The sequence below is a fragment of the Amblyomma mixtum genome, chromosome 8, assembly GCF_055824585.1.
Source record: "Amblyomma mixtum isolate Tamu chromosome 8, ASM5582458v1, whole genome shotgun sequence".
In the NCBI taxonomy this organism is placed as follows: domain Eukaryota; kingdom Metazoa; phylum Arthropoda; class Arachnida; order Ixodida; family Ixodidae; genus Amblyomma; species Amblyomma mixtum.
The window spans coordinates 124,359,299-124,383,452 of record NC_143019.1 but is presented as its reverse complement, the minus strand read 5'-3'; the positions used below and the strand labels follow the sequence as shown (position 1 = coordinate 124,383,452).

The 24,154-nt window shown below is 48.6% G+C and overlaps 1 protein-coding gene across 2 annotated transcripts in view; it reads left to right on the top strand.

Moving 5' to 3' along the window:
- LOC149334214 (uncharacterized) overlaps nt 1–24,154 on the top strand; it is a 291,867-nt gene that overhangs the window by 12,226 nt on the left and 255,487 nt on the right. The gene's annotated exons all lie outside the window — the stretch shown is intronic.

The following is a 24,154-nucleotide window of genomic DNA, read 5'->3' as shown; positions in this document are numbered from 1 at the left end:
CAACCTATCAGGCTTAACCACAGCTAAGCCCCCGGCAATTTTTTTCTTTTCATTGTACTAAGAGCAGAGAAATTTTAGCGATTAAGCAAAGGTGGTCTACCCCTATCCATATCTATGCTTTGCATCTTGGAAATTATTATGTTATAACTATAATGCTTTTAGCAGATGTATGTGCTGGATGTGTTTTCTCTGCACAGCCGTTGCGGTAAAATTGGTTTGACCCACTGATCCACTGAAGTTCTTCTGGCAGACCTCACTGTGTGCTTTTTTCCAATCTTGATGTTCATCCTCACCTTCTTTGGGACCATAGTTGCAGCCATGGCAATAGTTGCACTGCACAGCAAAATCCAGCACCAACCCAGTTTCCAGCTCGATAGCAATGCCGAGCCCAAAGTGTGAGGTGTGGCCGCATTTATGCCAAGTTCCGTCATAACTTACACACACGTTCAAAAGTTGAGTGGAGCCAGCAACGGAGTTGATTTCCCTCACAGCGGCTCCGGCTTCGCGCATGACATCGGACGCAGCTTCCATAGCGGCTCTGTGCACCTTCTCCGCTACTGTCTGCTATGTTTTGTGGTGCATGGCCATAGGCGCGTCCATACCCGCAAAAAAGTTTGCCATGGTTTTGTAGTTCATGCCGCAGTTACGGCTTGCAACCACGAGGTGCAGTGAAACCTCAGGCTGCTGACTGGACTTCACAGGTGGAGCATGCGCGGCCTTCTTGACTTCACCACACCATCTGCACATCACGACAAACTCCAGATTCGCACCCGCACCGATTTCTTCCGAGTCCAACGACTGTCCGTGACAGTGCGGGCACAGCAGCCATGTTACCACCGCCTTGATGGCTGTAACTTTTACAAAACGGTAGCCGCTGGGCTCCCCTCGCTTTCGTCGGCAGGACCCTGTACCTTCCTTTCAAATGTCGTCAATTGGCACTCACCACCATCAGCAGAACCGGTAGACATTTCCATAGGTGACGAACCACCATCGCAGATTGAAGGGTTCGCATCTGCCGCCGGCATGGGCTTCTCAACGCAAGCGGCAATTTCACACATGTATCCACATGGCCGCAAAGTGTGTGACTTCAGCAAGAGATGGTGCGGGTTGCACGGCGGGTGAGTAGCCCGTCGTTGCGAAGTGTTTAGCGGTCCAGCGGCCGACTATACGGACGCTTCTTCGAGCAGCGCGGCCCTGACTGGCAGGAGCTCCTGCGAACAGTGATGGGAGTATCAAGTATTCAGATACTTATGAGGACCAAATGTGCACAAAATGTCCCCCATTTGTGTGGTAAATCTCCGGTTCGCCTTGGACCATATTCAGTCCATCTGATCCGTGATGGTAAGCAAACGGGATACACTGTTGCATCTTTTGGTGGTCGTGGTATCCCTCGGTCAAGAGACTTCACACTGTCCAAATACGTCGTGATGGACACACGACGACATTGCACAATGTGATGCGCCATGACTTGAGCGGAGCCTTCCTTTGCACAGGCAAAGCCTCCACACAGGAAGAGGGCATGATCATTCGCCTTAGATGTCATGGGCACAGGGAAGTGTTGTCGAAAAATTGATTGACCACCACTCCGGGAGTTTAAAATGGTGGAAGAACTCAACCGGATAGAAGAAGGTGGTCGTCAAGGCGCTTTGAATAGGAAGGCCTGGTGCGCCAATCTGAGCATGGATTGGCTCTGCTAGGCTGCCGGACAGACAGGTTATTCTGTGGCTCTGCAGCAGGCTAGAGGCTGGGAGGGTGACGGTTGAATCGCAGTCGCCTCGAGCATACCAGCAGCACATGCAGAAACTCTCGGCTCTCTCTTTTTCTCTGTCGAGCGTGATTGGACTGCTCGGTAGCGTGTTGGTGAGGCAAGTCTCAACGTCAACACAAGTCACTAGATCTTGTCCACGCTCAGCCTTGTCCCTTACGGTTCCAGGCATCGCGAAGAGCCCAGAAGTGTCATCCACGCGCCCCCGAGTCTGGATGACTCGTCTCAGGTGACTAGGGCTTGTGGTCCCGTGCAATTCTCTCTGTAGGGAGGAGGATACAGAAACACTGTCTATTTCCCAACCGTCCGTAACGTGACACGCCGTCGAAGCTATTTCTTGTGTGCTTGACGCGAACGGAACGGAGGTGTCCTCAGTGTCGAAGGGTTGAACACCCATCGAGGAGGTCCATAGTGCTGGTCCTGCGCTTCCCTTAACCTGAGTAACCTTACGCACGAGGTCATGCTCTGCGTAGGTATAAGACGAACCCATTTGATAGGCTGTCATAATAATTCTTCAGGTCCACTTAACTGGCAGAGAAGGCGGTCGGATGTCGCCTCGCGCTCATTAAGGAGTGTGATGTTAGTTACGAAGTGTCGGCTACTGCCTAAACAGTAACACAGGTTAACAATTTGGGCACAGGCAGGCGCTCACTTGCTGGCGGTCGCCCAGTGCTGTTTGGGCCTCTCGCTTTCGTCGTGCGTTTTCGCTTCCCGAAGCTTGTCCGTGTCGAAGCCTTCGTTGCGGGCATCTTCGGGTCACACCACCGGCCACCCAATGATCGCAATAAGCTCACAGAAGGAAGATATAGCAACACATAGCAAGCGTCGAGCGCAACCAAAGCGGGAACGACTCCAAATGGCGCGAAAACAGCGTTGGGTGGCCACGTGGTACATTTCCGCGAATCCGAGCTCCTGTTTCGGTTTGCCACCCACTGCTTCGGTTCGAGGTCCTGTTTCGGTTTCTGCGGCCTGTAATATGCCTTTCTTTTTTAGTTCTTCGATAGTTGCCTTGCATAGTCTCGATGGAAAGTATTCCGTCACTAAACTGCGCGAAAAACAAACTTTTATATCACAGGCATTCACTTCACATTCGGTTTTTTGCCCGCACCGCGGCCGCATCTTGAAAAGAGCGTTCACAGACGCCTTCAACGGCAAATGCGCCCCACCGCGTCGTGAAAAGAATTCATTTTCTTCTTTTCTACTGCTCCGATAACAACCAAACTTGGTGAGAATATTCTTCATTAAACCAGCAATCCAAAACAACTCAAGCTTTAAAACACATTTTTTTTCCGAAAATCGGTATTTTAGCCCCGCATCCCCCCTTAAAGCTGCCCTATTATTTGGAAAACCTAGCCCACATTAAAGACGCACTGAGAAAGGACCAACTTCCAGCTGTGTTCACAGAAGTTCTTGCTACAGTATATTAACCGAAAGCTCAGCTTCATGTAAAACAGACCTTACAACATCCTTAATGTTAGACTAGGAGGTGAAGTATTGAATCCAATGAAGCCAAATGCTATTCCAGTATACTACACAGTCGACTGCTGAATTAAATTAAACCAGCACAACAATAAATAGCAGACAAATGTAAGGAAAATGAGGGTCTCGTTATGAGATACATACGAAGAAAGGGAGCCACTGGCAACAAGAAAAGCATAGGGTATTTTTTTTTTTTTGGTGTTGATCGATGTAAAACAATAATGTAATCACAGAAATATTTGACTGAGAAATAAATTGAGAAATAAAATTTTTAGGGACCAAATCTGGTATGCAACGACCGGCCACCGGCAGAGCTCTGGAAAACTGCATCGAATGACATCGGGTGACACTATCTGAGAGTGACTGCCCCAAAAGAGCCTGTGACTGCACCGCCAAATACCAATCTACTGTGACAGGTGCAGTGCTTCACACAGAACTACGTACAAAAGTTAGTGCAAAACACAAGACCATCACAAGAAAGGTGGACAGGATAACGCGCTACTGACAACTAATTCTTTATTGAAAGAAACACGTAATATATAGGCACACTGTCACACCACCTATCAGCTGCAGCAAACGTCAGAACGATGTAAAGGGTCATAAAAGTGGTAAAAGACACAAAGACTTAAAACACTAAAACTTAAAGCTTAATACACTTAAAAGCTAAAAACGATAAAAGCGACGGAAGAACATTAAAAAGCATGACGCGTGGTGTATAGGGCCAAAGAAGCATGACTGAATGGAATCCAACAGGATGATAACAAAGCGATATTGCATAAAAACCTAACAAATACACTAAAAAAAAACACCTGAAGCAAGAAAACCCTGATAAAAAAGGCCTGTGCACTGAACACTTCAGATTGCATCGTTCTGATGTTTGCTGCAGCTGATAAGTGGTGTATCTTTCGATAAAGAATCAGTTGTCAGTAGTGTCCACCTTTCTTGTGATCCTCTTGTGTTTTGCGCTAACTTTTGTACTTAGAACTATGCACTGACTAGCCCAGCAACAAGTGTTACTGAGTACCTTTCACACAGAACCAGCATCAGTAGCTCGCTTTGCTGTTTAGCGCTCCTTCTCGCCTAAACGCTGTGATGCGACAGCAGTCTCACAGGTGGCATTTTCTTTGCACTGCGTGGCTGAAACATGACGCGGCAGCTGGCACTTGCCATAAGCCATAAGCCACATGTTCAGCACTGCTACCGAGCCCAACAAATTGATAGGAGCCAAAGAGCAGATAAAGAGAGTCCCCTAACAGCTGTCTCAACACGTGATGCAGTTTTTGCGAGCTCTGCCACCGGCTGGGCATTGTGTACCGCTGTTGCTTCCAACGGTACATCTCACCACACAAAGAATTGACAGGGCGTTCCAGTGAATGCTCTCAAAAATTCCTAAAGAAGCACAAGTTTGAAATGGAAAAAAAAAAATTTTTTTTGGAGGAAGAACCTCTCGGCATTGGTGGACATAATTTACTGCATCCTAGTTATACAGGTAATTAAAAACTCGCTAATTAACTTTTTAATTATTACAGTTCAATGGTTACTGCCAAAGGGGAGTTCGAAGTGACCGAGGTGATGGAATGTCAGCCTTTGAAACGAAAAACTGATTTCCAAAAGCCCTGCAACCTGAGAAACTCTAGTTTTTCCAAGCAAAACTGAAATTGAGCGCTGATGACGTGCTGCAGTGGCTACGGTGCCCAGTTCGAACTGCAAGCGGTATTGTGCCACCTCATATACAGTGTTCTACATCACATCTCGGTGTAAGGAAAAGGATAGTCATTGCCAAGTGCAAGGTCATTTTTTGGAGCAATGGAGTGAAATAAGGTGCACAACACACCAAAGTAGAGCACACAGTAAAGTTTGGTACCGTAGTCCCTGCAACACGTCATCAGCAGACGTTTTCATCTTCACTGAACTTCATGTGCACCTCTTGTGCTAATTTTCAGTTTCGTCTGGAAGAAATGTCTGAACTCCTGAATTCCTACAAAAAATGCTTTTATTTATTTTAAAAAATATGTGGCAACGTTCATGGCTTCGTGCTCCCCACTGGCACTAACCACTGAACTGCGTGAATTAAAAAGTATAATACGTGGGTTTCAGTTAATTGTATAATCAGAAAAGGTTTGCAGTACAGTGTCTGCTACAACTGTGCGTGTGTACCTGCAAATATTTTTCCTATTTTGAACTCCCTGTTCTTGGGAATTCCTGAAAATGTTCGCTGAAGCAACCAACCAGTGTGTATATCAGCAAGCAACTTTCATGAACAAGGCATTTACATTAACAATACATACTGTGACAGCGCACTCAAGCACAACAGTAGATATTATACTTTCAACTGCGCAAAAAAACACGGACACAAGGTAGAAGGCACGACACGAGCGCAGACTATCAACTAAATTTTTATTTCAGGAATCAGGTGCTTATAAACGCTCAAAAAACCCGGGTACAGACGCATAGAAACAAACGCAACACAATCACGAACTTTGGCGCATGCACTGTCAATTACTTCAACAAGACAAAAACCAAAAAAAAAAACAAGGAAAAACCAACAGGTGGCATCTGGTCAGGCCAACGTTCGTTCCGTACTTCCTACTCGTGCAGAGATAATTGCCTAGAAAAGGTATCTCCTCATCCAGCAGGCCAACGGATGTATCTCCTTTTTTCTTGATGAGATATGCTTCCACTATCTCCCTGCATATCTGGTCTCGGTGTCTGAATAAGATTATGGTCTTATTCAGATGTGGAAAGCATCCCTGGCAATTCCTGCAGTGCAATGCAAGGTTAGACGAGACCGCGCTTGGTAGTTAGTACCCAGTTAATACCCAGTAAGAGTACCCAGGCTTGGTAGTTCAAAGGTGAACTTCAAGCCGTCGCCCCTTTCTCTGAAAATTTTGACGACGTCCGGAACCACCCTAGGAGAACTCAACAGCGGGAAAACCATAAAATCGTCCACATAACGGAATACCTTTCCTGCAAGATCAACAAGATCTTCCGCCAGTTCCTGATCCATTCTACTTAAGAAAATGTCACTCAAAATGGGCGCAACTCTAGAGCCTATGCATACTCCCGACCTCTGGACAAAGACTTTCCCACCCCACCCAACGAAAGTAGAATCTATGTAAAAAGAAAGCAGCTCAAGGAAACTTTCCACTGATATGCCACATTTGGCCACAAAAGCCACCTCGTCGTTGTCCAAGACAATGCAGTCTTTCACTTTCTTTATGAGCTGAGCGTGGGGTAGAGAGTAAAATAAGTCCTCTACGTCTATGCTGAAGGCAAAGTACTTTTTTTCTTCTTCCAGCTCGGACAGGAACTTGACAACGCTTGCAGAATTCTTCACGAAGAAAGGGTCCGAAAGCGTAAGTGAACCCAACTGTCGCTGTAGGAACCCTGAAATGACATGCTGCCAAGTGTACCGCTCTGACACAAGTACCTTGTGTCCGTGTTTTTTTGCGCAGTTGAAAGTATGAATCCCCACCAACTCGCCCAGTTTTCCGACCTTATTAGTAGATATTATTTAAAGAAAGGAATTGCGCTAAAAAGACACGGACGAGAAAGGACATGGACGGGCGCAAACTCGCGACTGATTTTATTCAGAAAGAACACAAAGGGGAGGAAGAACAGCTACTTCTGGTCGCCCAGGCGGTCGACATGCTCGGCCTGTAAATTATGGCCGAATAAAGGTCTCTTACTACTACTACTACTATATACCTAGATTCTTATCCAATCATTGCCTAAGCGCACGTGCCAGGAAAGTTTTCTCTTTCTTATACAAGTTGATACTATAATCGCTTACGCATTCATCACCTGAATTATCAATGAAAAAAGCCTCTGCGAGTTCACGTGCTACCTGGTTACGACTGTGCCTTAAGATGTTGGTTCTAGCCAGCAAGGGCTGGCATGCTTTATCAGGCGTAGCCAAAGGGCATGCGCCGCAATGTAAGGGCAAATTTGACCCTTCTCCATTATTCATAAAAAGCTGATGTTCCCTTAGTCATTCATTTATACAACGGCCCGTCTGGCCGATGTAAACTTTTCCACATGTCAGGGGAATTTCATATACAGCCCCGACAGAACACCTGACAAACTGGGTGGTGTGACGCTTCATTATATCTATGAAGAGCATGTTATTCACAGAGCACGACATGCGACTGCTCTCGGAGCTCAAGATTTCTTCACAAACCGTCTGAATTACATTATGCATGCAATTCGTTGGTAGGCATTCATTTTTCCCAGATACGAATTATCAGAAACATTAAATCACCAGTCCAGCAGCCACGCTGTCGTCCTGGATGGGAGCTTCCGCAGTGTCCAACTCCTCGGGTGTGAACGCGGGCAATGCAAGGGGGGGAGGCGGTGGCAATGGGGATACAGGCCGAGTCCTCTGCTCCAGCTGCCGGTCCGACCGCAGCAGCACGTGATCCTCCAGCCTTTGTAGCCGCTGCATCAAGTCGCACTGCTGCTGTCCGACCTCCAGCACCAGACGCATTATCTTCAGCAGGGTAGCTGAAACTAAAGCAACCAACAATTTCAGTGAGAGCAGGGTTAACCTGGGCGCAATAATATCATTTACGCACTGAGGTGCAATAAAGAACAGTATGAGCCTAACAGTAGGCAGCAACACACTCTGTACTATGCTCCTAAACTTCCACCATTTTGGAGACACTTCTAATTCATGTTCTATTCCTTGCTAGCCTAATCTAAATGCCATAAATGTCACCATGCAGTGACAGACACCCAGGTCAAGTGGAGCTGCTCTGTGTGTGGTAGCTAGCACAGAAGCTGCGGCCTTGTTGTGTAAAGGACTTCTCAGTCTATGAGCTTCGCCAATTGTTACATTGCTTCATAGGCATTTCCACTGCTATTGCACCGTGGCAGAGATGGCAGCTGTTAGTTGCAAATGGATTCTGCCAGTCTCATGAGAAGCGTGTGCTAATAGAAGCCAGAAAGCAGTGCAGGCCTGTGCCCTTAATATAGCATTGCACCATTTCGAAAGTATTGTTTACGGCCACACCCACATTGGTCAAAATGCTGGAGGGAGACATCTGTTCTAACTGCAGGTGCCTGCAGGGATCAATGCATTACAACTGCAACAAAGATAGCCCTATGGAATTATAGCCCTTGGCTGACAAGCGACACGCAACAAAGAGGTGGACCAAACGTTTCTTGCTAGGCACAGGAGGTGCCAAGCCGTTGAGAAATGTGACAAGGTCACATTTATCTCATGCCATGCATCCATTTTGCTGCAGGCAAGACAAGACTAGGAGCTAGCTGATGTGCTCCAGAAGGCAGTTAGACTGTTCAGTTCTTTCCTAAGCAAGAGGTCCTCGTTCAGAGCATGCCACTCTTATTGGCTGCTTATCTGCTTCAGCACCCTTTATGGGAGCTTTGTGATATCGCAGTTAATGTTCTTCAGCACATTTCGCTGCATCCAAGGCACCGCATTCACTTCCAACCGCCGCCGCGGTGGCTCAGCGGCTATGGTGCTCGGCTGCTGTCCCAAAAGACGCGGGTTCGATCCCGGCCGCGGCGGCTGGAATTTCTTTGGAGGAGAAATTCTAGAGGCCCGTGTACTGTGCGATGTCAGTGCACGTTAAAGAACCCCAGGTGGTCGAAATTTCCGGAGCCCTCCACTACGGCGTCTCTCATAGCCTCAGTCGCTTTGGGACGTTAAACCCCATAAACCAACCAACCACTTCCAACCATTAAACATTTTAAATGCTTTCAAAGACAATGAAAAGTTACATTAAGGGCCTTGCTGACCTGTGTGCCTCTGGAAGCGACCAAATTATGCCGGAGAGAAAACAAATGCACATAACATGGGACCACTGCGTTGAGTACAATTTGTAAGAGTGGCTTCCTGGTGGTGATGTAGGCAGAGAGAGGCAACAGTGACTCCAGGATCCAAAAGAACCCAACAAAAGCACAACATATAGCTCTTGGGAAGGGCACACAACAACCACTGCAGTATGAATCACAAAAGGAGAAAGCAATGGAAGTACTAGGTGGTAAATTTCAGTGCCACTTCAGTTCAGTACAATCGAAAATACATGTACAGTACATGTGATAATTTTCAGAGTGATCCCTTTCAAAGCACATAGTTTGAAAGCAGAAATGTGCTCCTAGCACCGTTGCAAGAGCCACTAAGGAGAACTCCATGCAAACATCTTCCTGAATAAGTATATTCTCTAGATCTTTCTGTGCCTGTTGACTGCTGCTCGGCAGCAGCAGGTACAATGAGAATTGTTAAGTCGCGGCGGCTTAACAATTCTCATTGTAATTGTTAAGCCGCCGCGGCTTAACAAATGAGAATTCGCGGCTTAACAAATGAGAATTCATGTCTTACGTGGTGACGGCAGCTGTACATCGTTGTGGCCCTCATTTCCTAAAAAAGAATTGCACATGAACGTCTTGTTGAGTATGCAAAATAATTTCTCATTAGTAAAGAACTATGAGAATTTCAATTACCAGAAACTGCCGAGCTTTCTAGGGCCGAAGTAAATTCGTAGCGCCGCACCTTTTTTTCGGCACTCTTGTAGGATCCTGCAAAGATTACAAATCAAAAACCAAACTCTTGAGCAATGTACATGAAAATTCTACTTCATACGAAGTAAAGCAACATTTCTCACATTGCTGGGAACCATTGACACCACACTACACACACACTCAGGAAAATACTGTGAATGTATCGTGCTGGTATTTCAAGATGAACATCTTAGAGCAGCCTGATTGTTAGGATAGACAAGGAAACGCTCCAGCTTATTTCATACAGCACTATTGCCAAACGGGCGAGTTGGCGGTACATATTGAATGCCAACAGCGCAAACGACGCAGACAAAGTAGAAGAAAACACAGTACGAGCGCTTTTACTCACAACTGAAATTTTATTCAAGGAAAGTAGTACATTTTATAGAAAAAGTGGCCAACTTATCAGCTAGTAAACACAACCCATGTTTCTATGTGGCATCATGGTATGCAACCTCACTGTCATATAATGAAATAGATGGCTTACTGACGCATAACCTTGTTTTTTCCTCATGTGATATGCTTCCATAATCTCACGTGTTAATCGGGACGGGTGTTTGTAGAGGATATCACAGTAAGGCAGTGAAGGAAAACAAGATTGGCAGTCTCGGACATGGTCAACTAGATTATTAGATTTGTTAGCTTCCAGATTATTTGCATGCTCTTTCAAACGTGTATTGATGCAACGCCCCGTCTGCCCGATATTTATTTGTCCGCATGACATTGGGATTTTGTAAACTACCTCTTCTGCGCATGGCACATACATTGTTTCGTGCTTAACCCCACAAGTTGTTTCAGATTCTTTTCGTTGCTCAGCCTTTTTTTCCAAAACAGCACAAACCCTTTTAAGTTTCTTGGGTGTGGAAAAAACCACCCCTACGCCATACCGTTTTGCCACATTTTTAAGATTATGTGACAGGCGATGTACATAAGGGAGAATGGCAAACTTTTTTCTTTCCTTCTCTTTTCCAATTATATGGCAGTTTACTGTGTTTTGCATTCCACCCAATTATATGGCACATTTCGGGACAACCAGGTCACACTGCAAGTCACGCCATTATGCACGTAGTTTAAATATGCTTGCTTTTTGGCATTTGTAATTTCCAGGTAGCAAACAGCATATATAAGGCCAAGGTACAGTGTGGCAATATCGCTTCCGCGTTAATCCCTTCTTGAAAAGCAAGAGGTTCTCATCAACGGACACATCCTGTTCTGGCACATAGGCAGCAAGGAAGGCCTCGTTCAGCCTTGCGGTTATGGGCCACCGTTTTGATAGCCCGGGGTGGGGAAGGGTAGCCTCATCCACGGTTTTCAAGTTGGTGAAATGCAGACAGCACATCAACGCGCGGAAACGGTTCCTGGTTTTCCTGAACTTTGCTGCGTCCAAAACTTCCTTTAGGTCTCTCCGATTTGGCTCGCACTGGCTGCACTAGTTCTGATAAGTGCCAGCAACGTGCAGCGCCAGTTCAAGTTATGGGGTCACACCACGTCCAGCTGGCCGGGAAGGCGAGCTTCCGTGCCGGCTACACGCAGGCGTTTCTCGTACGCGAGACTCGTGTCCCCAACCTGTGGCGCAGAGTCACAGCCACGGCGGGTTCAGACGGAATAGGCAACGACAGAGTATGCTAGGAAACAGTTTATTAACCTAGCGCAAGGCAAAGCACACTGCGGAAGAATGTCCGATAATATAAGGTTCAGTAGCTTACCAAGTCGTCGTCGACCGGCGTTCGATAGTCCGGGAGTCGCGGGTAGGAAGCGGGGTCGGCGGGGCAGTCGGGCAGTAACGCTGCGGCAAGAGAGAGACGTTCCTGCCGCGAGCTCTCCCTTTTAACCTCTACGACATTGCCACCCCCTTGGGCAACCGGTTGCACTCAAGGCAATGACCCCTTCCCTACACAGCCAGTGCGTAGGCGTGACGTCACGTCCGAGCTGGAAGTGAGGAGAGTGGCCGGGTGCCCCCCTCTGCCCACGTCCGGCGGCGCGCGCTCTCGTCACGCAGGGCGGTGAGGGATATCTGTATATCCCACATCCTCCCCTCCTTAAGAAGCCTCCCGAACAGAGAAGCAGGCGCAAACATCGCTTTATTAAATTTCAGTAGACCAGATGTCGAGATCCATATTGAGGCCGTCTTCGGCGGACTCGGCCTCCGCCGCCCCGTCAGTCGCCGGCGGGTCCAGGGCTACCAGCACTGGGGCCGACTCAGGGTCCGGGGGAAGACTCGAGCTGTCCCGAGCCATGGGCGAGGGAGCCCTCGCGGGCAAGGGTGGTGGGGGCCGTGCAGGGAGCGGGGGTGGCGCTGGCGTGGCGGGTGGCTATGTCCAAGAGCCACTCCGCGAATCCGGCGTCCTGGCTTGCTCGCTCCACCATCCGGCAGGCTGCTTCGCTGGGGCCACCCGCCGGTCTTCTGCCTGGGCCCCCTGTGTCCTGCGATAATGCAGGGCCCCGACCTTGTGGGTCCCCTGGTGGATCACCACCGCCCCGCACGGGCACAGCTGGGCGTCCGGAGGCAGGGGCAGGGACGCGCCCCCTGCTCTCTTGTCTGCGTCCACGATGGTGCGCCCCCGGAAGAGGTTGAAGAGCCTCCCCGGGGGCATGTTTCGTTTGGCCCGCTCCTGCCGCTTCCACGGCCGCCACGAGATGTATCCCACCAGCGCGTCCCGGCCCTCCTGATGCGTCCAGGTCGCTTGCGTCTGTTTGAATCACAAACTCCCTGTTTAGGTCGGGTAGCTGCAACTCAGCCGTGTCCAGGAGCACCTTGGTGAGGTTCCGCAGTGCAGCCTCTTGCTCGTGACCCCAACTCCAGCGCTCGCCCTTTGTCAAAAGCTTTGTCAAAGGTGCCTGCAGCTCTGCGCAATCTGGGATGAACTTCCTCTTTGGTGCTCTGTCACCCTCGGTTGGCGCTGGCAGGTGCTCGGGCAGTTCATCTGTCGTGCTTCCCCTGTTTGAAATGTACACAAACAGATGCCACATCACTTCCAGGGTTTTGCACAAACTATATGCAAGTCTTCCTCACCCTGGGTTTCCACTTGGGAGTATTGTTGCCCCAGGCTCCAACAGCAATGTGGGGTTCACGCTGTGCTGTTTCTCAAGTATGTCAGCCAGCTCTCTGTGTGATGCACAAATGATTAAGCCACTGAGCAGGTCAAGAAACAATCTCAACTTATTGCTCGTATTCACAGCTGACACGATGGTGCCCAGATGCACCATTATCCTTTTTTGACCGTTTATATGCCCGGTCCAGCGATTTCCATCTATTTTGGACATGAGTGGCAGTCAGGTTGCAGCTGAACTCCTTGTTTACAAGTTCTGCAAGCTTCAGCCACAAAAGTTTTCGCGTTCTAAAACAAAAAGAGAGCATAGTTTAGAGCAAAACACGTAATTCAACTTTTTCACAGCAGCTCTTGCCATGTCCTACATGCAAGGGCTGCACAGTGCTTCTTTAGTATTTTTATACTGCAAGTTCGCTGCTATCAGGTATTCTATAATCAGAATATTTGCATTTCGGCTGCCACACACTGCCAGCACTCAGTGTATGGTGAATAAGCTGCAAGGCATATACCGCGGGGTAATATGGAGAACACTGCAGCAACATTGAGACTAGAAATCCAAGAAACTGTGCCCAGTGCCACTGTAAGTACATTTCTCTCTTGCACAAACTGTTATTTTGAACATGAATGATATCATACCTGAGGGCTCTAGCTTTTCCAACCAAGTCCTTCATCTCCGAGTATTTGGAGAGGAAGAACTTGGTTTTTCGGCTACCCCATAGTTCTGTGTCTTCAGCGGACGCTGCTTGGCAAAGAGGGGCTAGCGGGAGCCTATCGTCATTTTCGGTGGCGGAAACTGGAGTCGGAGGCTGCGCTGGAGGGGGAACGTCCTCATCGCTGGCCGCGAGCCGCAGCGTGACGCACTGCCCGACTGCAAAGACAAAGACCAACATTTGAAGTGTCTAAGCAGCACACCATGACATTCCAGAATGACAAGCAGCAACCCAGTAAATGGAGCCCTTGAATTGCTCCTTGCTCCTTGAATTGCTCCTTGAGTCCGGGTTCATGGGCGAGCTCGATAGCTTTCATGCGGATAAGCTCTGCTCTCACTGGCGAGGATGTGGCACGATGCTCGCGGACGAAATCTGCCACCTTGTCTTCGAGCTCAGGGTTCACCGTGCGGCGCCCGCGAAAGGACGTCTTCCGCACGTTGCAGGATTATTACTGCAAAGGAGGCCATCATAATAGCGCGGTCTGCTGGTTTCCATGCAGAATCCCGAGCAGCACAATATGCAACCACGTGACGGTTTGTCTCCATCAGGATTAGGTCAATGATGCCCCAGTCAAAAAATGCATGGAACTAGATGAGGATATTCTCGTCAGGTCCAGTGAGGTCAAGCTTTGTAGTCGAAGGCAAATGATTGGTCAGCATCAGTGCTAGAAAAACATCTGTGCTCGCATAAGGGAACATTTGCCCGACATGTTTAGATGTCTACTCTTTATTGGAGTGGGCGACACTTATCAGTTCCTTTAGCACGACCATTCTTTCGTCGTGTCATCTTTGCCTGGCAGCCTCCGCATCTTCGGAAGGCCTTCTACAGCGGTAGCCTATTCCAAGGCACCGCTGAGTTTGGCTGCTCGGTGGGCATGGATGACCAGTTCTCTCTGGAGAACTGGGTTGCCGCTGGAGAGCAAACTCTTCCACTGTTCCGCACTTGGATTTTGTATTCGATGGGAAGCCTCATTTCTTTTGCATTCGCACATGATATGGTATAGGGTGGGTTTGGCCCCACACCATGGGCATATGTCCCTGTATTGATCCGGGTACATTTCGCTTAGTATATGTAAGTTCGGAAAGATTCCCGTTTGCAGTTTCCGCCAGTTGGCTGCTTCTTGTTAATTTAAAAGGTTTAGGGAGGGAGGATACTTTGCCCTCATTCCTCTGTAACAATTCAATATCTCCGAATATTCCGGGACTACACGCAAGAACTCCTCAAGGGCCGCGTGTCGAAGCGCTCGGTTCATGTGTTCGCGAGCTGCTCCTCGGCCCTCTGGTTGCCCTCGATTCCAGTGTGTCCCGGTATCCAGAAAATAGTGTGTCTGACTGGTTCTTTGGGAAAGTCTGCGTGAAGGAGAATGCGAAGTGCTTTCAGACTGATTCTGCTGTTCATATTGTAACGTTGTAGTAACGGCAGTCCAGTGGTCAGGAAGGCATCAACAAAACTTGGAAACGAAGCGCTTCATTTGGGCTGACTTGCGCCCGCAAAAGAACTGAATCACTCGGCGGTGGCGTAAGCACCAAACGTGCTCGTCAGTCGTCGAACTACTAATGCCCGCCGCTCGCGGCATTGCTTAATTTAAAGCCGGCAAGGAAACTTCGAGATAACAGGTCGAGATCATCTAGAGTAATCTGGAAACGCGTAGATGCAGCTCGGCATGGCTGTGATCAATCGAGATTAGTCCGGTCGCTTCTTGTGTCACGAACACAAATGATAACACCCCTTTCCTGCAGCCTTGCGCGAACGAACGGACACTACAATGATATGTGGCATTACCCCCCTCCCAAAGAAGCATCGTCTCAATGCTTTAAAATGAAAATAAACACAGAGAATGCAAACTTCGAGTCCTTTAGCGTCCATAATAAGGTTTAAGGGTAGCGGTAAAAGCTTCAAGTCTGGCCGTGTCATCGTCGTCGTCGGTGTTGTCGTAGTTGTCGTCGTGGTTGTCGTCGTGGTTCAGGCATGATCTTGCGTTTTCATCGATGGAGGATCTTAGTTCTTGCGCTCAGAAGTAACCTCACCTCCAGAGGCTGCTTTATTCAGTTTAACCTTCGTGGGCTGGGGGAGCGTCCACGCACCGCGTAACCTTGGCTAGGGGATACAAAGCGCGGTGAACATGGTGACGGGGAACGTAATAGGCGGCTCGGCGATGAGCATCCTTCCCGACACAAAAACTCCTCGATTTCGGCTGGTCGCTGGCCGGGTCAGGGTCATGGAGCATCGTAAGAGAACCCTCGCGTGCCCAGTCTTCTGTATTGGCAGTGCTGGAGGACGTGACCGGCTTCGCCACAGTGGACGCATAGTGGGTGGCGCTGGTTGGGAGTTCTCCACTCGTCGCATTTCCTCGGCTGTGTGCGATGCTCGTAGGACGGGCGGGTTGGGGCGAGAGGGCGGCGGTCCAGCGCAGCTGGCTGAGGGCGATAGGGGCTTGGGTCCCGTCGTCGAGGTGCAGGACGGCGCACAGCTGCGGCGTAATTCATGGCTGTGGGCTGCAGAGGCTGCGCGGTTGTCGGCGTCACACCCAAGGACTGTTGAACCTTATCCCGGATGACGTCTGTGAGCGATGTAAGATGCGGCTGCGTTCCTGTTGGCAGCAATCGTCGGTGCTCTTCTCGCACAACTTGACGGACAACCTCCCGGAGGTTATCGTTGTTAGCGGTGTCCAGGCAGTTTGCTGAGAAAAAGCGCTCCTGGCGGTCATACTGGCGGGCTCGGGCATCAAGAGTTTTTTCCATCGTGGATGCCTCTTCTATGAATTCCGCGACAGTTTTCGGTGGGTTGCGGACGAGGCCGGCAAAGAGTTGCTCTTTAACTTCTCGCATGAGCAGCTTTACTTTTTCTTCTTCATTCATGTTTGCGTCGGCACGCCGGAAGAGACACTTCATTTCCTCAGTGTACACTGCAACGGTCTCGTTTGGGTGTTGTATGCGAGTCTGTAGCAGCTGCTGGGCTCTCTCCTTTCGCACGACGTTCGTGAAGGTCTTTAGAAGCTGCTCCTTGAAGGTTTCCCAGTTCGAGAGGCTAGCTTCCTCATTCTCAAACCAGATTCTTGCTGGTCCCTCCAAGGCGAAGAAGGCGTACCTAAGTTTCGTGGCATCGTCCCAGTTGTTGAAGATAGCCACACGATCGAACTGCTCCAGCCATTCTTCGGGGTCGGCGCCAGGCGAAGCGTCGAAGGTTGGTGGCACCCAGGGCTGCTGAAGAATGATTGGAGTCATCGTCTGGGGCAAGCTCATGGTAGACGTTGCTGCTGGCTTTCGCTTCCGGGTAGGGTCCGGCAGAATCCCGAACTCAGGTGTGTCCCCTTGCAGGCGTCGGCTTGTGCGGTGGACTGGACTCAGGTCCTGCGGTAGATGACTGAGAGGGCTGGCGTCACAACTTGTAGGGGGTGTCCGGAACATGAAAGGCTACCCAGCACCTCCACCAGATGTAACGTTGTAGTGACGGCAGTCCAGCGGTCAGGAAGGCATCAACAAAACTTGGAAACGAAGCTCTTCATTTGGGCTGACTTGCGCCCGCAAAAGAACTGAATCACTCGGCGGTGGCGTAAGCACCAAACGTGCTCGTCATTCGTCGAAGTACGAATGCCCGCCGCTCGCGGCATCGCTCAATTTAAAGCCGGCAAGGAAACTTCGAGATGACAGGTCGAGATCATCTAGAGTAATCTGGAAACACGTAGATGCAGCTCAGCATGGCTGTGATCAATCGAGATTAGTCCGGTCGCTTCTCGCGTCACGAACACAAATGATAACACCCCGTTCCTGCGGCCTTGTGCGAACGAATGGACACTACAATGATACGTGGCAATATAGTTACGTTATGCCTCTTTGAAGTCTGTGACTATTACTAGGGGTCTGTTTGCACGATATCCCTCCACGGCCGCTAGAGCAACAGCCACTTCTTCTCTCTCGGTTACTGTGCAATACCATGCCGATGCGCAGGCGATTTCCTGATAGTCCGAATTTATCACTGCAGCTACGGCTTTGTGCTCTGACTTCCCCCTTTTGTAGGGGTATTGCGCAGCGTCGATGTATACCGTATTCGCCTTGCCTGCTAGATACTTTTCTACATATTTTGCTCGGGCGTTTCGCCTGCCTGCGTGCAGGTTCGGATCCATGTTTTTTGGCAGCGAGCTTACCTTAAGCGTGCAGTGGATATAGTCTGGTATGCTCGCTGTTTTTCGTTCTAGTCTTTGAATTTCTGGATACCCTAATTTTAATAGGAGGGCTCTGCTAGAGGGAGTCTGCCGGAGTCTCTCTCGCTGCGTTGCCAGTTGTGCTTCCCTGAGCTCTTCGAAGGTGTACAAGACAGCTCTCCACCTCCCATCCATAACAGCAACGGAGAAGCTGCTCAGCCTTGGTGTCGCTGGCTGAAGCTGTGGCTCTGCTTGTGACTCGCTGCTGGGTTCCTCAATTTCTTCCCTGTAAAATGCATGAGAATGACTTCCCTTCATGTCTTCACAAATAAAAACAACTGAGGCAGTGTCTTCTTGTTAAGGGGGCAGTAAGGACTTTACCCTGTGTCAGCAGCACAGTTGGTGAAATGTGGGGCTGTTTTTCCAGCACCTCCGCCAGCTCACTGAAAAATTTAAGAAGCTTTTATAGCTGTTTGGAAAAAAAAAACACAAAATTGAACTGAATTTACTTGCCTCTCGCACTCGCATGATACTCGAGAGTGGCCCGATGAGTTGTTTTTTGCTTTTGCGTTTTTATAGCTTCCCTCTAGCGATTTCCACTTATTTTCTGCCTGAAGTGTAATCACGTTTCTGCCAAGCTCTGATTTATAAGGTCTGCCAGCTTTGTCCACATGAGCTTTCTCGTTCTATATATGTTGGAGTAATGCATGTGCATGCAAGAAGCCAAACAAATTAAGGCATGTTACTGCTAAATAAATACAACTTTGTTCACTAATACCTGAAGCCGTCTTTTTTGCTCCCCAACTCGGTGAACTCCTTGTACTTTGCGATGAGAAAGAGCACCTTAGGCCTTGGCCAAAATTCTCTCTCTCTATTGGGCTGGGTGTCGGCGCTCGGACTAGGATCTGGCATCGCCAGTTGAGAATTAATGTCTGCGGGGCCGAACCTCTATCCTCTTCATTATTGTTCGGAATGTCGGCTGCTGGGGCCATAGCCCCTTGGCTTCCGTGCAGCTGGGCATTTCCAGCTCCGCCGGCCTTGTTCACAGAAAGAACGCTGATATGGAGGCCATCTATGAAAAATAAAGAGCAAAGAAAGAAACAGGATCAGCAAGCCATCGTGGTATGAACAGCAGCGCGAACTGCACGCCCGAGAAAGTTACCACGCACGTGCTGTTATCACCGTCACGTGTGCTCAAATGGTGACACTCGCCTTTCGTCTCGTAAAGCCATCCTCCTTGCTCCCCGGCCGCATGGACACCGTTTTCGTCTATGACGGAGAACGCGTCCCTGTCTTGGTCATCGATAAACAACTTCATGCTGTCTGCAACAGCCGGATTCTTTCACCTTGTGATCTCGTGCACTGAAGAGAAATAACAGTGGTGCAAGTGTCAACACGCGGCGGCGAGAAATGATTAGGCCTCACGCTCACGGCGGCCGCACACTAGGAAAAAAAGAAAAGCATGGAGGCAGTCAATGCACACCGTGCTCACATGGTCCCCCGATGGATATCTTGGCTACCTCGATGGCTGTTGTGGCTATTTCGATGAGTTACATGCAGTGGAGAGGTTGCTTTGCCCTCGAGCTTCTCAAAAGCGCATGTATTTTGGCGCACTGTAGCCAAAATTTGTTGGGCCACAGCGCCGACGTTGACCACGTTTCCGATATTCTAAGAAGTGATGTGGATGTTACTTACAGTGGGCTACATGCCTCTGAATAATCAAGGAGCCTATCAGTAATGGTTGAAAAGTTAACTATTTCAAAATTAGACAACCGGCCTTAGCTGTACTCTGATGTACTGCATCGCTGAAAGTATCCTACAGAGGTGCTCTTCTAACTCAAAAAGTGTATTTTTAAAAATTGCGGAAACTCTTAGGTGAAACACCCTGTATACCTTAAGCACCTGCCATAAGCAAGACACATTCCTACCTCACCATCATTCATGAAACAGATGCAATGAACAACAGTGTCCCCAGCAGTTTGGTTAAAGCGTATGAAGAAGCACTGTGCTAACTCAGCCGTGCAGCCAGAAACGCCCCTTTCTTGCAGGAACTAACAGTGACAAATGCCTCCAAGCATTTCTGACACCGCCTCTCCCGTTTCTAAGAAACAAATGTGGTGACCTACGAAAGCTATAAAAAAGCGAGGGAGGTATGGGCAAAATTTTTGCCAGATGGCCCCATCAAAAATGCGTGCCTTGAAATTCACGCTGGAGTCAATTTCATGTCACCGTCTTTCAGTGCATGAGCATGAACTAGCAGCCACCAATTTTCTTCGGGAAGTCTTGAAAGGAGCAATGCTTTGGAAGTTACGGTCTATACGCAACAGGCATGACACAAAGGCCTCAATGGTGCTCTTTTTTTTTGTTTGTTTGACAACTGTGCCACTAAGCATAAGTTTAGACTAGGTATGTGGATGAGAGCTGACCCATTCACCAAGTGGCTGGTTGAGTCCGACCATTACATGCCGAAAAAAATTGGATGGTTCTAGTTGTGCTTGACTACCATGCAGAGAAGCACTTGCTGCTTTCCCTAACTGCAGTGACCATGCTCTTCTGCTGCCGAACGTGATGACCAAGACCAGCCCCTTGACATGGACATAATTCATGCCCCCATTGTGTCGTATGGGCAGCACCTCGACCGCGCGTGACCAGCATATGCAGACAGCAACTGATGGAGCAAGTGCCGACGTCCCAGTTCAGACCTCTCTGTTACCCACTGAGATAAAGGTCACACACAAGAAACTGACTAAGAAATCCACCGAGGTTTTTCTTCTATAAGGCAGGGTAAATTTATGGACCTTGGAATGATGGAAGACACTGTCGAACACCCATGTTATCAGAAGCACGCGGATTTGTGGCAATGCGCCATCGATGCACACCCGGCTAGACGTGATGTCACCTGGGATGACTTTTAGTGCATAAGCACTAATCCAGTGGATACCAACGTCGAGCAAAATTGTTCGTTTTCTGTTCACAGCTGGCCTAACGCAAGCACTCCGTCCCGTGACACGCACTCATCGTTGTCTTCTATATACTGTGTAGTCCGCTTATAGCGTAAGTTGTGGGAGTTGCGAAAATCTGCGCTAGAAGTGGTACAACGTTATAACCAAAACATCGTGTTTTTAGGATCTTAGGCATGCGAAATGGGCTACCTTACTTACCTTTAAAACACAATTTATTGCACATTTCACACGCACACACACACACAAAACAATTGCAACCCAGCGCCAAGAATTTTTGCATCGCAAGTGCATTATGAGCGAAAGAATGCGGTGATTTTCGTCTGTCGAGTGTTTTCTCACTGCAGTTCGAACGATTTCGTCCTCAACAAGACTTAAACACTGAAGCACTTAGTCGCTCAAACTGTTTTTTGTGCAGTACATTTTCACTTTGGTCAGGTATTCGAGCGCGTCCTTGCATGGCACATCTGGCATTGGGTCGACATTCTCCTCCCCATCCGGTTCATCTTCGGTCGCAAGCTCCACGCCACTGTGCACCGCTGCGACAATCCATCATCCGTGCTCGCTTCCTCGCAGACAGCCAGCTCATTTTCATCAGCATTGACGTATTCTTCAAAAGTGTCTGGTTTCCCTCAACGAGGCCGAACCACACGATGCAGTGTTGACTGCCTCATCGACGATGTCGCTCTGCTCATCGGCTTCAAAAACTTTGGCATTACGTACAAAGCCAGCCTTCCGAAAGCACTTGCTTACTGTTTTGGCTTTCACCTGCCACCACGAAGCAACAACCATATCGATTGCACCCCTTAAAGGGCTGCTCTGGTGCATGTTCAGCAGAACTCTTTCACAAATGCGTTTCTTGTACAGTGCTTTGCGTGGCGATGACGTCCTGGTCAAGGGGCTGACTTTTGGCGGTACTGTTGGCTGGCATAATTTCAAGTTGGCAGCAGTTAACCCGGTCTGGGCGTTATCAGCTGTGCAATTGTCAAGGGTGAGCACAACCCGCCGCTTCTCTGCCACCATAACCTCATCGAACTTGCAAAGCCAGCTCGTAAAAAGCTCTTGCGTCATCCATGCTTTTCTGTTTGCTTTGTACATCACTGGCAGGTACTCACACTTTTTGAAACAGCACGGCCTCGCCGATTTGCCAATGACGAACAGGCTACGCTTATCGGTGCTCCTTTGAAGCCTTGTGGCCCGAGCCGGGTTCGCCTTTCAGTGCGAGAATTCGGTTGGGCAGCAGGTTATAAAATGAGCCTGCTTTGTCGGCATTATAAATGTCTCTGTCTGTGTATGTCGAGAGAATGGTTTCTAAATTTAAGGTATGTCACCACCTTTTTCAAATATTTTAAAATTTTGACCATTAAATTTTTGTTTCACATTGACCTTATAAAGCATCGGTTTATTCAGTATTCAAAAGCCAAAAAAGTGAAAAAAAAAACCATGCTGGCAATTGTTATTGACAAAAAATTTGCCCAAACTTGGCTTTTATGCGAACATACATAACTAGCGAATGAAAAGCAGGAATTGTAAACTTTTTGGAACATAAGTAGCCAACTAACCAGACTGTGCAACCAACTAGGTTCTTTGCCATCCGAATCTGAATCGTGCCTTCATACGTCCACATGCATTTTCAACTATTCTCCTTGACTTGGACAAGTTGTAGTTGAAAAGAACCTGCTTCAAACCGCTTGGGGCATTCGGATATGGCTTCAGTAAATGTGCCGTGAGTGGAAAGGCTTGGTCGCATAGTATGATTGGTGTGACTGGAATCCCTTCGGTGAGAGACACGGGAGAGTTGAAGCTGTTGCTTTCCACAAGTTCCTTCAACTTTGACCGGCCGTAAACATGAGCGTCATGGCATCTTCCCGGGCTCCCGGCGTTCAGGTACAGGAAGCGGTAGTTGTGGTCAACAATTGCCAGTAGTATTATGCTGTACCTGCATGTGAGAAGTATTTATCAGCGTGGCGCAGAAACTATCTGAAGTGAATTAAAAACTTTGGACATTGCATCAGCGTGAGGTTTAAATACTGACTACAGGTGTATACACATATATTTGCAATGCTTTTCATGTTGACGCTATATTTCTTAGCTGCAATTTCAAACAGAAGTAACTAGAATTTCAATCTGAGGTGGTAGGTTTGCTGAAAATGTTTACTGCACTTGTGTGAAGGAAGAAATACGAGACAGGCACTAGCTCTTGCACGCCATTCTTTATTAAAAAAAATAAAAAGGGCCTGTGCGCCAGTCATCACATGCAGAGAAAAAGATGACCACACCTATCAACATGCTGATACAGCATTCTTGATTTGAGTGGGAAAGTTGCACACACGTCAATATTCCAAATTTGAATTTTTAAAGAATGCTCAATTTCGTGGCTCCTGCTTTCAGGCCTACATACTCATTTGTGCAATAGAGAACAACCATTTACTGGTTGTGCAATTCTTGGTCATTTTGTCCTTGCCCTGTTCAGGTATTCATTAATTTAAAGGCAACAAAACAAATACATTCCAGCCCTTACAATTATAGTGGTCGGCTGCATCTTTCTTGGGTGGAGAGACAGCGAAGTGGCAGCCGTCTAGTGCGCCGATAGCCTGCGGAAGGCCGGGGACTGCGTAGCATTCGCGCATGTGATTCGCCATCCCCTCCCGCCGTGACATGTGCAGCCAAGTGCTTTGTAAAATGTCCGCAACTGCTTTACAAAACTCCCTATAAACACAATGTTCACAGTGGACCGGCCGATGCCGAAGAGGCGCGTGATGGTCCGGTCCTCGGCACTGGAACAAAGTCGGTACAAGCCCATGGCTACGTGTTTTTCTGTGGAAATCGGCTTTCACATGTTTGTCTCTTCCCGCTGCAACACGCACTGCAGCGATTCCACAAGGTAACGGAACGTGGCAGGACTGACGCGGAACTCTTGCTTGAAATGGTTTGCACCTAGGATTGGCAGGGCTTTTCCTCAAACCAGTTCTCGTTTCTTGAGAAGGTGAGAAGGACCATCGCTCGCAGATAGTCCCCGTTGAAGTGCTGGCCCAAACAGGGACCGCCGTAAACGTATTCGTTAGCAAACACAGCTCCAAATCTCTTGTGGTCTTTGTGCACCTTTCAATAGCAACCTTCAGCCACTTGAGCTGGTTTCGTCGCTTCATTTTTATGAGCCGGAGAAGAACTAATGCTTGTTTGCACTGCCCACCAACGTTAGAACTCCACCAACGTCTTCAGCACCTGCTATAACGCCGCATTCCAGAAGCACGGCAGTATTCCTAGCAGGTGTTGGTGAAAACATTTTTTAAGAAAGGACAGGAGGTATGTTTGGATCAGTCCGTAAGGGACTGATCCTTACGAACACTAGGCGGAGGTCCCTAGTATGGGACCCCAGTGGCGGTGGCCGCCATCCGGGCGCACCCGACTAAGGCTTGTTGGGCCTGTAAGTCGTGGCAGCCGAGCAGGGTCGTATCCCGTATGCAATTTTGGTAGATTCACCACCCCAAGGGCCATAAGCCGGCTGTTTCAAGTAGTGATGGGGA